Source organism: Mustela erminea, chromosome 12 (genome assembly GCF_009829155.1).
Source record: "Mustela erminea isolate mMusErm1 chromosome 12, mMusErm1.Pri, whole genome shotgun sequence".
Lineage (NCBI taxonomy): Eukaryota > Metazoa > Chordata > Mammalia > Carnivora > Mustelidae > Mustela > Mustela erminea.
The window spans coordinates 32,868,216-32,883,433 of NC_045625.1; the positions used below are offsets into that span (position 1 = coordinate 32,868,216).

Consider the following 15,218-nt stretch of genomic DNA (forward strand, 5'->3'; position numbering starts at 1 on the left):
GTTCTACCCAAACTTATTGGTAATTCTGATAAGCCATCCATATTCTTTACTTGGGCTTTTAGGAGTGAAGACAAGAAGAAGTGGGCAGGGAGAGAGCCCAGTTATAACAGGGGGTCTCAGTACAGGACACAGAGGGTCTCAGGCTGCCTGGGATGGGGATAATTCCCCTCACTGATCCACAGTCATGGAAACATGGAACCCAGGAACGTGTGACACCTCGATGAGCAGTAGAATCACCTGGGGATACTTGCTAAAATGCAGATTCCTGGGCCCTGCTCCTGGAGAAACTAAGGCAATAGGTTTGGGGCAGAGATGGAATTGTGCAGATTTTTAAAATTTTTTGAAAATATTTATTTATTTGACAGAGATACAGCGAGAGAGGGAACACAGGTAGGGGGGAGTGGGAAAGGGAGAAGCAGACTTCCTGCTCAGCAGGGAGCCCAATGTAGGGCTCCATCCCTGGACCCTGGGATCATGACCTGAGTCGAAGGCAGATGCTTAACGACGGAGCCACCCAGGCACTCCAGCATTGTGCATTTTTAACAAGTGCTCCAGATTATTCCGAGACAGAAGTTTAGGAGCCACTGCCTGAGATATCTGGGTTCTAAGATTCTTCTAAGTTTGAACACTAGGGGCCAGGAGAGCTAATACGGGGGAGAATACTGCTGTGAGTTACAGCCCCCGATTCATTTGAAATAGTCACACATGATAAAATATTTTTATATCCTACCTTGACCCAAATAGGATTTTAAATGATATAGGGAAAAAATACACTCAGAATCCTAAAGTTGAAAGTTAATTAGTACTCTCATATATGTACCTATAAGAAATGCATGTCTGAATTTAAAAAATATGTATAAGCATGTCCATAGCAGCAATTGTTTGTGATAGGTAACAATCTAAGTATTGGTAACCACCTAAGTGTCTTAGGACAATAGAATGGATAAATAAATTGCAGTGTCTTTGTACAATGGACAACTGTGCTTCAGTGAAATAAACCATTGCTACAGTGAAAAACATGGACGAATCTTACAGACATAATGTAGGGAGAAGGAAGCCAGACATGAAAGAATACATATTGTATGATTTCATTTATAAGAACTTCAAAAACTTGTGAATGCAAAAATGAATCATGATGATACTTCTGAGGGATATTGATAGGGAGCGGCCAAGAATAAGTCTCCTTGTGGTCTGGTAATATTCTATATGTTGATTCATAGGCAGAGACATAGGTATATGTGTGGGGGGCAGAGGGAGAGGGAGAGGCAGACTCCACGCTGAACAAGGAGCCCTACACAGGGCAGCTCGATATCACAACCTTGAGATTAGGACCTGAGCTGAAACCAAGAGTCAGATGCTTACCTGACTGTGCCATGAAGGTCCCCCTAGGTATGTGTATTTGTAAAAACTCATCAAGCTATACACATAATCTGTAATCACTTTACTGAGTGTGTATCATACTTCAATTTTTTAAAAAATGTTACGAAAAAAATTGTAAGCAGAGGAGATCTCAGTGAATTCCAAAACACTTTCATCAAGCAAACCATATTCACAGGCCACAATGAAAAGCAATTAGAATTCAGTTACTGAAAGACAGCTCCACCGCCCTGCAAATCCACACACCTGGAAACAAAAGCTCGCCGGCATGTTAGATGTTGCCAAAGCAGTGCTCGGAGGGAAATGTGTAGCTCTAGCTATCCTCACTATTAAAAGAGAATAATTTTTAAAAATAAGGAGTGAGATCACCAAAGTTGCAATCCGAGAAGCTAGAAAAGGAATAGAAATAAACCCAGAGGAAGTAGAAGGATGAAATTAGAAATGAGTGAAAAAGAACCAAAGCAAACAAAACACCAATCCAGATGATCAACAAAACAGAAAGCCAGTTCTTTATGAAACTGATAATAAAAACTTACCTCAGGCTTAATTGAGGGAAATCATAAGATACAAACAACATCAAGAACAAAAGGAAGGGTGAGAGTTGCTGGAGGACTGTGACTACAGACATGGGAATTTAAAACTCTGTGGGAAAAATAAGCCTTGAGGAAAGCATGGTAAGAGTCAGTGAAGTGCAGGCATGCACAGTGAGGGGCAGAGAGCTTCTTGGACTTCCCTGTCTCACTTGGACTCAAAGCTATAGAAGAATCAGGCAGAAGAACAATGCCGTCAGGGGCCTGCCCTTGTGTCTCTGAAGCACGGGTTCAGGATTATGTGTGCAGAGCCCCTTGGAGATAGTCCGCCCAGACCTCCTGTCCTGCCCCAAGGTCCCCTTCTTCTTCTTCTTCTTTTTTTTTTTTTTTAAGATTTTGTTTATTTATTTGACAGACAGAGATCACAAGTAGGCAGAGAGAGAGGAAGAGGGAGGCTCCCTGCCAAGCAGAGAACCCGATGTGGGGCTCCATCCCAGGACTCTGGGATCATGACCCGAGGCGAAGGCAGAAGCTTATACCGCTGAGCTACCCAGGTGCCCCCCAAGGTCCCCTTCTTGAACTCTTCTCCTTTTTGACCTTGAGAGCCTGGGATTGTGTGATGAGATACCAGGGTCCTCTCAGTTCTGGCTGTCTCACCTCTGGCTTGCTTTGATATACAGGGTCCTCTCTCTCCCTTATGGTGGCCCCACGGCTTTTCCTCTTGGGGTGGCCAGGCTCAGCACTACCTCCAGCCAGGCTCACTTCCTGGGAGGTCAGGTGCTGCCCCACCCAGGGCGTCCTTTTTCTTCCAGAAAGCAATCTGGCCAGGGCCCAGGGCCAGAGGAATCCAGGGCAGTGAGGATGCTGGTCCCTGGGACATAGCACCCACCTCATCTCCTACGGTGACACTCTGCTCTAGAACTCATTTACAATCCCTGCTGTACCATTCTCTACCCACTCCTGCCTCTTCCTGCCCAGTCCTTACCTGTGGTATGTTAGTAGATGTTTACCAAAGGCTCTCCTGAAGAAGGACGTATAATATATATCTGTATATGTTTACTACACATTTTCCGGATGTAAAGAATGTGTAGCATCCAATTTACAGATAAAATGCAATACCATATCGTAAATCCCATATGCTTTTAGCTTCAGTGCTGCTATTCCTTGTAAAATCTGCTGTCAGTTTTTCTAATTCTGTTGCCAACAATTGCATTGCAAAACCGAACTATGAACAAATGCTTGGTTACCATAGGATGCGGTGAAGAAAAGAAGTCGCTCATGTTGTGGAGTGAAGTTCTTTCATGAATGTTGACTGGTATTTTCCTTTATATTATGAGTAAGACAAAATGAAATAATGAAGACATACAATGGAACTTCACTCATTCATCAGTAACAAAGATAATTGTCTGTTGAGCAGATAATAGTTCTCAAGTACTGGAAGAATTCCCTCATATTTTAATGCTATTCATAATATTAAAAAAAACAACAACCTGTAAGCATGGCAGACTTTTGAATTTAGTCTACATTGTTAACATATTCTCCATCATTTATTAGAAGTCCAGGGTCTGAATGCTTGATTGTCAACAAAACATTAAGCCAAGTTCTGATTTGGAGCATTTGCCCATTTCTGTGATGTAAATACTCCCAGTGCCAGAGTTTCAAGATGGTGACTTGGTGCCATTGAACATGGATTTGAGAAGAGATGCACATGACTACAGTATTCCCACCGCCCAGGCACAGTAGGTATAAACAACCTCAAAGGTACAGATAATAGGAAGAGAAAGTAAAATAATGAGGATATGATGAAGTTTGCATATTACCTTTGCTTCAAATATTTTTTTATCAAATTGTAAGTGTATAGAACTTGTTTTTATCAATGGCTTTGCCTAAGCACCGGCCTGCAAGGTTCCTGACAATTTAGCAGTCATCCCTCTGGAGCTAGCACAAACTTCCTCCAGCATGCTGCATGCCCCCTACCGGGTTCGAGGTCCAAATACCGCTTCCTCTTTGATGCCTTCCCTGATCACTTCAGGCAGAGACCATCTCTCCCTCCCATGTGCTCTGTGAGGGCGGACACCAGATCGGACCTGCCTCTGTTCCTCGGGGCCTGTCACGGAGCAGGCTTCATGAGTTTGAAAACTCATGACAAAGCCATGTGCTGAGCCAGCCCTCTCCAGCCCAGCCCCACATGTCCTCTGGGTCATGACCCTCTTGGTGCCCGGCCCTCAGCTTTTCCTCTTTGCCCCTTCTCCTCCTGCGGGTCACATGGAAACTGTAGGGGCAGGTTCTCAGGGCAGAGACAGCCACTTGGCCTCAGTTTCTCTGCCTGTATAGTGCTAAGGAAGGAAGGGATGGCAAGAATAAAAGCACAGTGATATTCCTTGCAGTCTTTTTTTTTTTTTTCATGGAAACGTGGTTGTGGGCACTTGGATGTGGTATGTACATGAAACTTAGTGTCTTATGGTTTCTCATGGACATCATAAGCCATTTTCCCTGTTCCTGTATAGATTTCCAATTTTCCACTTTCAGTGGATGCTAAATGTCATTTTATTCTATGAGAATTCACTTTCTCTTTCCTTTATTTTGAGACATTTATATTATTTTTGGCTTTCTGGAACAAGTTTTGCCTTATCCTCACCAGCATCGAGCGTTTTCAGTTCAGAAAATACATACTAACATAAACACCATAGACTTCCTTATTGTTTAATATGCTTATGTTTTAATTCCTAGTGCTGTTGGACATTTTTTCTGTCAACTTTTCTACTACGAACTCCTCTGCACTATGAAATAGCGCAGGAAACAATGCAGCTTGATTCTTAGCGTCTTGAGTCATTACCAACACCACGGCCTTCTGGAATGTGTAGGCTTTTGACCCCAGACTGTGATTTTGAGTGAATACAGCTGTCATTTATACTCTCTTGGACATTTATCCTGTCAGGCTGTTAAATACTGCTTTTTTGCTAGGGTCAGCGGGCCAACTCCTTGAGTCTTTGTTTACTTCTCCTCAGAGAAACCAGACATAATAATAAAGCTTGTTAGAACTGCCTAGAAGAGAATACACTGGGCTTTGGAGCCTGGTCACTTCACAATGAGGAGGGTGCTTGGATTCTTGTCATCTGGTGCCTCCTCCCAGAGGTCTTATAAATTTGTATCCTAACTCTTGCCTGGTGTCTGGTTGTCTGAGGATGTTGGATCAATGATACTGAGAAAGGGGAGTGATTGCATTTGGCTTTATAAAAACCAAACTGCTAGATCAAATGTGGATAAAATACTTTTATGTATGTGTACCTTGAGCTTGACACTTGAAGCCTTCTAGATATATTGTAGACCCGCATAGTGCCATTATGGGGTAGGTATGGCTTGACCCGTTTATGAACAAGACTGTACATCTTACCCCTTTATGAAAAGACTGTACATCTTACCCAGTTGTCTCTCAGCAAGTGTGTGGCAGGGCTGGCCATGGAACCGGGGTTCTGGGCCACAGCTCTCTAGCTAGATGCAAGGTCTGCGTGACTAGAGCTCCCGAGTGTCTGGCTCCTTCACATGTTTGCTCATGTTCAGAATGCAGGATGTGGGGTAATTGCATTTAAGTACAATAAAGGAGAAACAAACGGCTGAGCTCACAAGGTCTTTTGTTTGGGATGGTACCTGTTTATCTAACTGACTCTCCCCGAATCACTAATAATGTCTTTGGAGCCAGGAGACGGGCCACCCTGTATCTGAGACATAGGCGTCTCTCTTTGGGGTTCAGAAAGTCACGTTCCAACCTTCTTGGTGCCTTGAGTTAGACAAATTCAAGAAGAGAGGGGTGACTACATTGGGGGGAGGGGGACCACTAATGCCGTCCTGAAGACATCCACAGGGGGTCTGAGCTTTCTGGAGGCAGGGCGGTCTGTAAGAGTCTGTGGCACATGAAGAATTCTCTATGGATGACCCTCCATGGAAAGGGCATTAGGCCCAGTGTAGTGAGCGACACAGTATAGAAGAGAGTGAGCAGGTTTTGGCAGATCAGATGGACTTCACCCAGGCAGACCAGGGCTGGAATTTGGCTGCCATCTGTGTGACTCAGGGCTAGTCACTCAGCCTCTCTGGGCCCAGTCTCCATGTACCTAACTGTGGTGCCTCTCTAAGGCCTGTGCTGTGTGTAACACTGGTTCTCACTTCATTTGCTATGTTTTGAATGTCCAGCGTTCTTTGGGCTGATGTTCTCAGTGCTCTGCCTACACCCACTCGGATCCCCTTACCATTTTGGAGCCCATCTTTGGCCACATTTAATTTCTTTGGCTGCTGGAATCCGCTTTGCCTGTCCCCCGGAGAGCTGAAGAGCTGGAAGCACCTGGGGGATTGCCCACCCACATCTTGTTTTTCAGTAACTGATGGGTACAAAGGTATTAGTGCTCCAGCCCCCTCGCCCCTGTCCAGGACGACCCTGGGATGTAACTTTCCCTGGAGTTCACTTGTGGGCTGAGCCAAAGTTATCACAGAGTGACTTGTCCGATGAGGTACTTGCTGGGCTACCTCTCCTCTCTGATCCCACTTCCCCACTTCCATGCTTGTTTGGGAACACTCCCTAATAAATCACTTGCACATGAGTCCTCATCCCCAGGTGGCTTCTAGCGAGCCCAGTTCAAGATGCAGCCATGGAGCTGCTGCTGTCTTGGGTATAAGACAGACCCAAGCAGGCTCATAGACACTCCCGGAGCTCTTCTCTGCCACCCATGTCAAAGGAACCTGCTAAAAACGCAAGCTTTGCATAAAGCATGAAGCCAATTTTTAAAAAAACTCTTGAAGAAAATGATATACCTTTGTAAGGTTTTAAAGGATGTTTTGTATATATGGTTTTGTTTGAGTCTCGTAGCACGGCTGATATAGGAAGAACTTATGATCTTTTTTTTTTTTTTCAGATGAAGAAATCGAGGCCCAAATTGACAATGTGATTTGCGCAAAGTCACTCAGGCACACATGGCAGAACCAGGTCCAGGAAGCCAAGTTTTCTAAGACTTTGTTCCTTACTGCGTGTGGCACAGAGGTTTGTTTTGACAGCGTGACTGACGACAATGAAGTGCTTTCCGCCGATTTCTCTTAGTGTTTGTTAACATCTTTATTCATCCTTTTACAGTGTTCTTAGAGTCGGCCCACTCCATTATTCTTAGAAAGAAAAATAATTATTTTCATTACAAAAATTCTCATCACATAAAATTTGGGATATACGGGGGAAAAAAGAGCAATATGAAAACAACTTTCATCATCCTCACGAAGTTACTTCTAGCTTTCTAGCATTTTCTTCTAGTCCTTCCTGCTTTCTATGCATGGTTATTTCTTTGTGGGTTAAACACTTGGGATAATTATTCCTATTAACACATATGATTGCCAATGCACAATCACCTTTATTGATCTGTAAGTGCCATCTTCTCTTCTGTTCTAATCCCTGTGCTTTCCTTTTACAATTGATCCATCTTGTGCTGGAGAGTCAGGCAGTGCTCAAAGAAGTGATGGGGGCATGTCAAAAAGATACGGAAATCAGCCTGAAGTGGCTTCCATCAGCCAAATCTGGGATAATTCAAGCATCAAAATAGTCATGAAAATAAGCCATTAAAAAATAGGAATCTAAAAAAAAAAATAGGAATCTCTGAGTCTTGTGATGATAGATCAGTAATAAGTGGATTAATACTGAGGAAGAGGCTCTTGCTTCCAGTAAAATGCCAGCCGATCAACAGGAAGGGAGTTTTAGGGCTGGAAGATCGTTTCGCAGCCATCATGGTAAAGCTTGGCTTAAATAAGAATCGTCATTCTGGAAGGAGCTCCTCAAGGTGAAACGAAAGGCTGCCGGTTTGTGACGTGAGGACGTATAAAAATACAAACCAAACTTCAGGGTGAGCGTGCAGCTCCCAGGAGGACTCTCTGTGGTCATCATGAGACCCTCTTATCTGTTCTAAGTGAAAACTGATGGATACGTTTCGATCCTGCTATGTGTGGGCTTGTTGTTTGCCCTCTGCCGTGTCTCTGGATGTGAGAGGAGGGAACTAGAGTGTTGGGTGTTTTCACCTCTCCTAGAGCAAGGCGGCCAAATCACCTTTCTGCCGTCCCTGCTCATTCAGATGCCGCTCCTCCCCGTCACAGTGTCAAACTTGTTGCCCTGTTGTTTTATCTGTAATGGCAGGTAAAAAGAAAGAAGACACCTCCTCTTGGATCATGGCAAACATTTATGAGAAGCCTTCAAGCTGTTTTCTATTCCCCTACAACTTGGGCAGAATGAAGTCCAAGTCAGAGAAGCAAATATTTGAGAGTTACATGTGGGCTTAGGGAATGTTTATCCAATCTGGGTAAGAATCATTTGTCACTAAAAGGCTCCACACACCCTACCCCCATCACCGTGTCACCTTGCAGAAGGTCAAGTGGCCTTATGCACGAGGCTCATGCTCTGCATTCTTCATCAAGGGGCACAGAGGGGTGGGTGAAGTCACTGCTGTCACAAGCCAGTAGTCAGGAGGGGATTAAGAGTAGAAGCCCGCCTTTGCAGGGGGAATTCAAATATGCCATACCCTTTCTCCAAAGGCCAAACAGCAGAGGGCTAAGGCTTGTGTCCATTTGGGGCAAAGCTTTAGAAAAAGAAACAGGTGAACTGAGGTCTAGACATCATTAAGATGAGTGGTCTCAAGCGACAGTTAAACAGTATATTATGGTTTATCACATCAGTCTCCTCAGCCTGCTCAAGAGAAAAGAGGTCTCTCCAGAGGGCCAAGATCCAGCCCCAGCTCAGCTCCTGACTTGCTGGGTAATCTTGGGCTGGTGACTTGCCTTCTGAGGCTCTCAAGTTCCTCATCTATAAAATTAGGAATGGAGTAAGTAATGCCTAAGTTGGCACCTGATTCTTTTTTTGGAACCCACATGATGACTCTGAGATGGGTATGAAAAAGAACATCACCCCCATCTTACAGATAAAAAAACTGAGGCTCGCCAAGTGGAAGAATTGAGGCCAGAGTTGCAGTGGACATAAGTAGCTCTGAATTCCCTAACTCTGACATTCTTTCCATTGCAATGACAACCCTATTGCATAGTTGCCATTGGAATTTTTGTACTTGGGACAATTGTGGGTGAGGGAACAGTATGGGCAGAGGCCCAGAATCCTGTCTTTGTAACCGAGACACATCTGTCTCCACTTAATGCTCACTACTTTCTCTTTAGGGGTTTAAAAAATTGGCTTATCGATGTTTTGTAACCTTGGTTTTCCATCAACAGTGAAGGAAGATACCATGGCAGGCAGTCAGAAATAACCCTGGAATGACAAGAATGTAGCTGTCTCTCTTAGGCATGTCAGCAAAGGATGCACCGGGCTGATTCCAAGCAGAGAAAGGCTGAGCTGAGAGGCACCTGCCACAGGCCATGTGAGCAGCAGTGACATTAGCCCATAGGATGGGGACTCTCTAGGCAGCCACATACCAGTTGGGAGCTTCACCCATGTCAACTCATCGAATCCTCACAGCAGTCCCAGACGTGGGACACATCATCATCCCCATTTCACAGAGGAGAAAACCAAGGCCTTCCAAGGTTGTGGAGCTTGCCCAGAAAGTCTCCAGGTATGTGTTGGAACTGGGAAGGAATCTGATCCAAATCTGTCTGTCTTCAAGGATAAGGTCTGTTTTCATAACCTTATAGCACACACTACCTTCCAGATTACTTAGGGATAATTGCAAGATTCTGTAGACACACACACACACACACACACACACACGATTAAATGGCCACTTAGAACCACTAATAGTGGATGCCTCTGTGGAGGAAGACTGGTAGCTTGTGGGCATAAAAAGAAGGGAGATTTCCTACTAACCATAAATGTTTTACCCTTCTAAGATTTTGAAACATATGCATATATCACTAATTCAAAATGAATTTATTTATTTTAAGATTTTATTTATTTGTGAGAGAGAGAGAGCATAAGCTGGGGGAGTGGCAGGCAGAGGGAAAAGCAGACTCTTTGATGAGCAAGGAGCCCAACACAGGACTCCATCCTAGGACCCTCAGATTATGACCTGAACCAAAGGTAGATGCTTAACTGGCTGAGCCACCAAGATGTCCCTCAAAATGAATTTACATTTAACAAAAGGTTACCTAGTATTTTGGTTTCCTGTGGCTGCTATAACTGATTTCCATAGCCTGGGGCTTCAAACAATAGAAGGTTTCTCCTCACAGTTCTGGAGGTCAGAAGTCTGAAATCAAGGTGGTTCAGGGCTGTATTCCTGTCCAAGCTCTTGGGGGGAGTCCATTCCTTGCCTCTTCCAGTTTCTGGTGGCTTCGGATATTCCTTACTCGTGGTACGTCACTCCCATCTCTGTGGTCACATTGCTTCTTTCTTCCCTTCTCTGCACATGTGTCTTATAAGGTTACGTGAGGCCGCGTGTAGGGCTACCCTAATCCAGGGTAAGTTCTTCTCAAGATCCTTGACTTATTCACATCTTTAGTCATGTAAAGTCATGTTCAGTCTTTTGCTATATAAGGTAATACTCATAGTAGCAGGGGTTAGGGTGTGGACATATCTTTTGGGGGCCACCATTCCACCCATTATGGCTAGGAATTAGCAGGTGAATCTCCACCCCTTCCTGTCTGATGTTGTTTCCCCCCAGTGTATTGCTCTGGGTAAGACACTGGAGTCTGAACACTGCAGCTGTAGCTCTGAAGCTCATCGAGAGTGTTTCTGTGGCCTTCTTGGAGAGTTATGTGCACAAGCTTGGAAGTCAGCCTGGGCGGGTTCTAATAGCCCCTCCATTTGTCACCCAGGGGACCCTTTGGAAAACAAATATGCCAGTTTTGCTGGTGATATTACTAAAGTACAATTTTGATATGTGTAATGATATTACAGCCCTTCCTTTAGGCCCTCAATGGCTCCTCAGTGGATGCCCTAATGCTCAAGGCCTCCGGATGATTCCTCTGCTCCGGCCCTATGCCCCAGGTGTGTTTATCTCAGGATACTATGGACTCACCTAGCTTTTCCTACTTCTTGCTTGTGCTCCTCCCCTGCCTAGATTTCCTTTTTTTCTCACATCCGTGTGTTGAAACCCCTCTCATCCTTCAAGGCTTAATGAAATGCCACCTCTTCCACAAAGTCTTTGTCTTCATCTGCATGAAATCTCTCCTTCCATTCATTCCTCCTTTGGCCCTCTGCATCTCCTGCACCAGAGACACACCAGACTTGGCTTTGTATGGCCTGGAGGCCCCTTGTGAACTGTAGCTCCTTACAGGCAGGAAATGTGTGTCTTGGGCACTGTGGGAGACGGGCACAACACCTGCCAGAAGGAAAGTGTTCAGTGCTGTTTGTTGAGTTTATATAAAAACAACAGAGACCATACCAGAACAGCCCCTCCGTGGTTGTGTGCTCAGAATCCTTGATTTTATGGATGAGGAAACTGTGACCTAGTCTCAGGTGGGAAATTACGTATTTTCAGCCTTCTCTTTCAAGACAACCTGAATGATTAGAACAAAAGATTGAAAGTTTCCATTTGGGGCCCTATTAGCTGCTGGCTTGGGAAAATATATTTCTTTGTAATGCTGTCAAGTGGCAAAGGGTGTGCCTTTCATGGTAAAGTCTCCCTGCTTCAAAGAGACGATTGTGAACTGTTTGGTCCCTTTCTCACCGTTCTCTGGCTGTCACGGGTGCATCCCAGCCCTGGTCTCTCACGTGGCCTGGTTAGAACGCTCTTTTCACTCCACTGTATTATTCTTCTAACCTGCCTTTCCTCAGAGGGAAGCCCGACTTGCCCTCCAGGTTCGAGGTTCTGGAGCTGTTTTTGAGAGCCCAACTCTCCCAGGGAAAACACAGGAGACGAATGAAAGCCGCCCCCCGTGCAGCAAATCCTTCTGGTTGTGTGAAACCTCAGAAGGTAAAGCAGTCTTCTTCATCGCGTCTTTGTCGTCTGGCAGCGTGTAAAGAAGGGCAAAGCAGAAAGGCAAACCCGAACACCTGTGGCCTTTATGAAAACCAAAGCCACCTCCCGCCCTGCGCGGTTTGTGTTCTCAACCTGCAGCATCTGTCAGCCTCCGATGAAAACCCAGCAATGGGGGGACCCCGAACCCGGGCTCAGACGAGCTGACTGAGGAATTAGAAGGATTTTGCCATAAGCCCATTAATTCTGTCTGATTGAAATATCTTCCAATTCCACGCGGCCAAGGACAGCTGCACTTTTGTCTCATATTTTCCATGGTGTTTTACGCCTGCTTGGAAACAGGGGTGTGGGTCTTTACAGAAAGGTGGAAGGGCCGGAGATGTGGACCCCAGAGAGAGGGGGCTCCGCAGCTGCCACTTACCAGCCAGAGGGGGGCTTGGCCACACCACTGAAGGCTCCAAGTCTCAACTACCTTAGATGCTGTATTTTACCAGGAGTTCACTCTCTAAGGTCATGTACAGTTGTTCATTTATCACCAGGTTGGGAGAAAAGGGAAAGCAAAACTTCATGGTTGAAGGAAGGCCATTTATCTCAATTTTCTCTGTAACAAAATTGACTTTGGCCCTTTGATCTACTTCGGGACCTGGCGAAGGCATGGTCTGAGCACCTGCGGTGGGAGGAGCTGGTGGGGAGACCCAAGTAGACTCAGCTATGGAGACCGGACACTGCTGGGACCAAGATGCTACTTCACTGACTCAGGGTCATCATCTAAGACAGGCCCGCAGTCCTCCGCATTCAGTAAGCAGCACTCTCATTACTCCTTCTGGAACCCCAAAACTGAAACCACCAACAGCCCTTGGAATGCAGAGAGACACCTTAAATCATTCTCTTTGTTTATACATTCCTCAAGTATAAAAACAAATGCTGTTCATATCCAGGTGCCCCCTCAAAAAAACAAAAACAAAAACAAAAAAAACCCAAATGCTAATATTCTTGCTATAATTTTAAATCAATGAAGAGACAACAAAGGATCTCAATGATGTAAAAACTATGCATAAAAGAAAAGACTTGATGAAAATGTTGATTAATAGTGGTTGTATTTAAGAGATAATGGGCTTTTTTCAGCGTTTGTATGTATTTTTTAAAAACTTAAAAGGGGGGATGCCTGGGTAGTTCATATGGTTAAGCAGCTGCCTTTTGCTCAGGTCATGATCCCAGTGTCCTGAGAACAAGTCCCACATCGGGCTCCTTGCTCGGCAGGAAGCCTGCTTCTCCCTCTGCCTCTGCGTGCCACTTTGCCTGCCTGTGTGCCCGCACTCTCTCTTTCTGACAAATAAATAAAAAATAAATTCTTTTAAAAAAATACCTAAAAGCATTCATCAATTACTCTTCTTATAAAAAAGGGTCCTATTCAGAAATATTTTAATGCCCCAAAGGGAAAGTTCATTTATATTATATTTTCATGAAAATTACATATATAACTTTGATAAAAATTAACGATAGCATGCTATAATACTGAAAATTTTGGAAGATGCTTTATGAATATTAAGAGACCAAGTCTGTGTCACTCAGTGAGTGCAATACACATGAAAGTATATTACGATAAATTTCTTACACACAAAAAATGATTGTGTGATCAAAAAACTTCAATTTCTAAGACTTGTACACTCAATAACAAGGAATATTTGATGCATTTAAGAGTACAATGGGGTGCCTTGGTGGCTCAGTCTGTTAAGCAGCTGACTCTTGATTTTGGCATAGGTAGTGATCACAGTGTTGTGAGATCAAGCCTTGCATGGGCTCTGAGCTGGGCTTGGAGCCTGCTTGATATTCTCCCTCTCCCTCTGTCCCTTGCCCTCCTGTGTACGCACTCTCTTTCTAAAAACAACGAAACAGCAGCAGCAGCAATAACAATAAAACCCAGCATAAAAATTTGGGCAGCTTCTTTTTTATTTTATTTTATTATTATTTTTTTAATAACAGCCTCTTTTTTTTTTTTTTTACTTTGTTGTAATAGAAGGAATCTGCATCTGTGTAAGCTGTAAAACACTGTCAGCCTCGTTCAAGTTTGTAAATTGGAATTAGTAGAGGAAGGTATTGATGTTCTAAAATATTCTGGTTGTTATGAGTATGTGCATGTAATAGAAATGTATGTTCTATAGCAACCTTGTGTAGGGTTAAGCTCAATGGAACAGTTGTTGGAAAGAAGTCTTGGATGTTACGTGAGTAAAGGGTCCAGGATTTAGAGATGCTGTGCAAACCTAGTGTGCCACAGGCCTCATCCTTCTTGGAGCCTCAAGTACACTAATTTTCACCGAGACTCTCATGAGCAGTGGGCAGTAACTGGCATTCGCTCAGAGCATTTGCCCAGGAATGTTTTTTTATCCCCCCACGAAGGACACTTGTGATGCGCAGTGTCTTAGGCACGTGAGGACTTCCTCTTCTCATTTATTCTTGAGCCCGCGAAGCCGAGTTTGTCAGCCTCTCTTGCCACAAGAGGGGTGTTTTATGAATTTGAAGCACACGTGCAGATCGCCCTAAACCACTTAAGGAGCCACGTTACGTGACTCGGAAGCCCAGTTCCCACCGTTACAGAGAGTCTCATTCCAAGTCATTCCCTCGCAGAAGCTCGGTTCTGATGAGACAGCAGAAGACCAGAAGGGACTTGTGAGCTTCAGCCCAGGTTCCGTGCTTTGACCTCCTTTATAACATGGCTTAGGAATGACAGGCAACCCTGCAACTCACCCCCTTCCAGCCCCCGACACACAGCTGCACGCCCTTGGCTGGCATGCGAAGCGTGCTCAGAAAGGGGAAGAAAAACCCAAACCACAAAACGCCACATTCCTTTTGAGGGCTGTATGTGTACACACCCTAGACCTTTGACCCTCTTTCCTTGCTGAACAGGGGTTTTCAAGGCTTGGAGTCAGGAGTGCTGGACGGTTAAGATGCAGCTCTACCACGTCTAGTCTAATGGTTCCGGCATTTACTGTCTCCGGGGCTCTGTTTGTTCATCGGTCAGATGGAGCCAGTGAGCCCTGAGCCCCGTCTAACCTTCCAGCATTGTGAAAAGGATAAAACAGACTAAAAATACTACAAAAAGATGGAAACATGAGGCTTGGTTCCACCATTATAAATGGAAACAGCCCACTTTCTGTTTCTGAGATGGTGGGGAGAGTGAGAAAAATGGGAAAAGCTGAAGACCTAATGAATGCTCCCCAAAGACTCCTAGACTCCCAGCCTCCCCAGCCCGCTTTCCCACCTACCTCATCAGTCGGTCTGCTCACCAAATACAGGGCTTCCATGCACCCTAAATTTAGACAGCAGAAATGGGAAAAGACAAGACGCATGAGGCAAAGCGTGTGTAGAACACCATTCACAGCCCTATCGTCCTGATAAAATGTTTACACCACTGAAAAATGCACTCAAATGAGCA

The 15,218-nt window shown here is 44.7% G+C and overlaps 1 long non-coding RNA gene across 1 annotated transcript in view; it reads left to right on the forward strand.

Annotated features, from left to right (window-relative positions):
- The window catches only part of LOC116570137, an 85,313-nt gene extending 72,341 nt beyond the window's left edge, over positions 1–12,972 (forward strand). Inside the window, exons 8-10 of the long non-coding RNA XR_004277292.1 lie at positions 6,812–7,780; positions 8,068–9,484; positions 10,765–12,972. This is a non-coding gene — a long non-coding RNA (uncharacterized LOC116570137). The remainder of the gene's footprint in view (positions 1–6,811; positions 7,781–8,067; positions 9,485–10,764) is intronic.
- Positions 12,973–15,218: the final 2,246 nt, after the last annotated feature.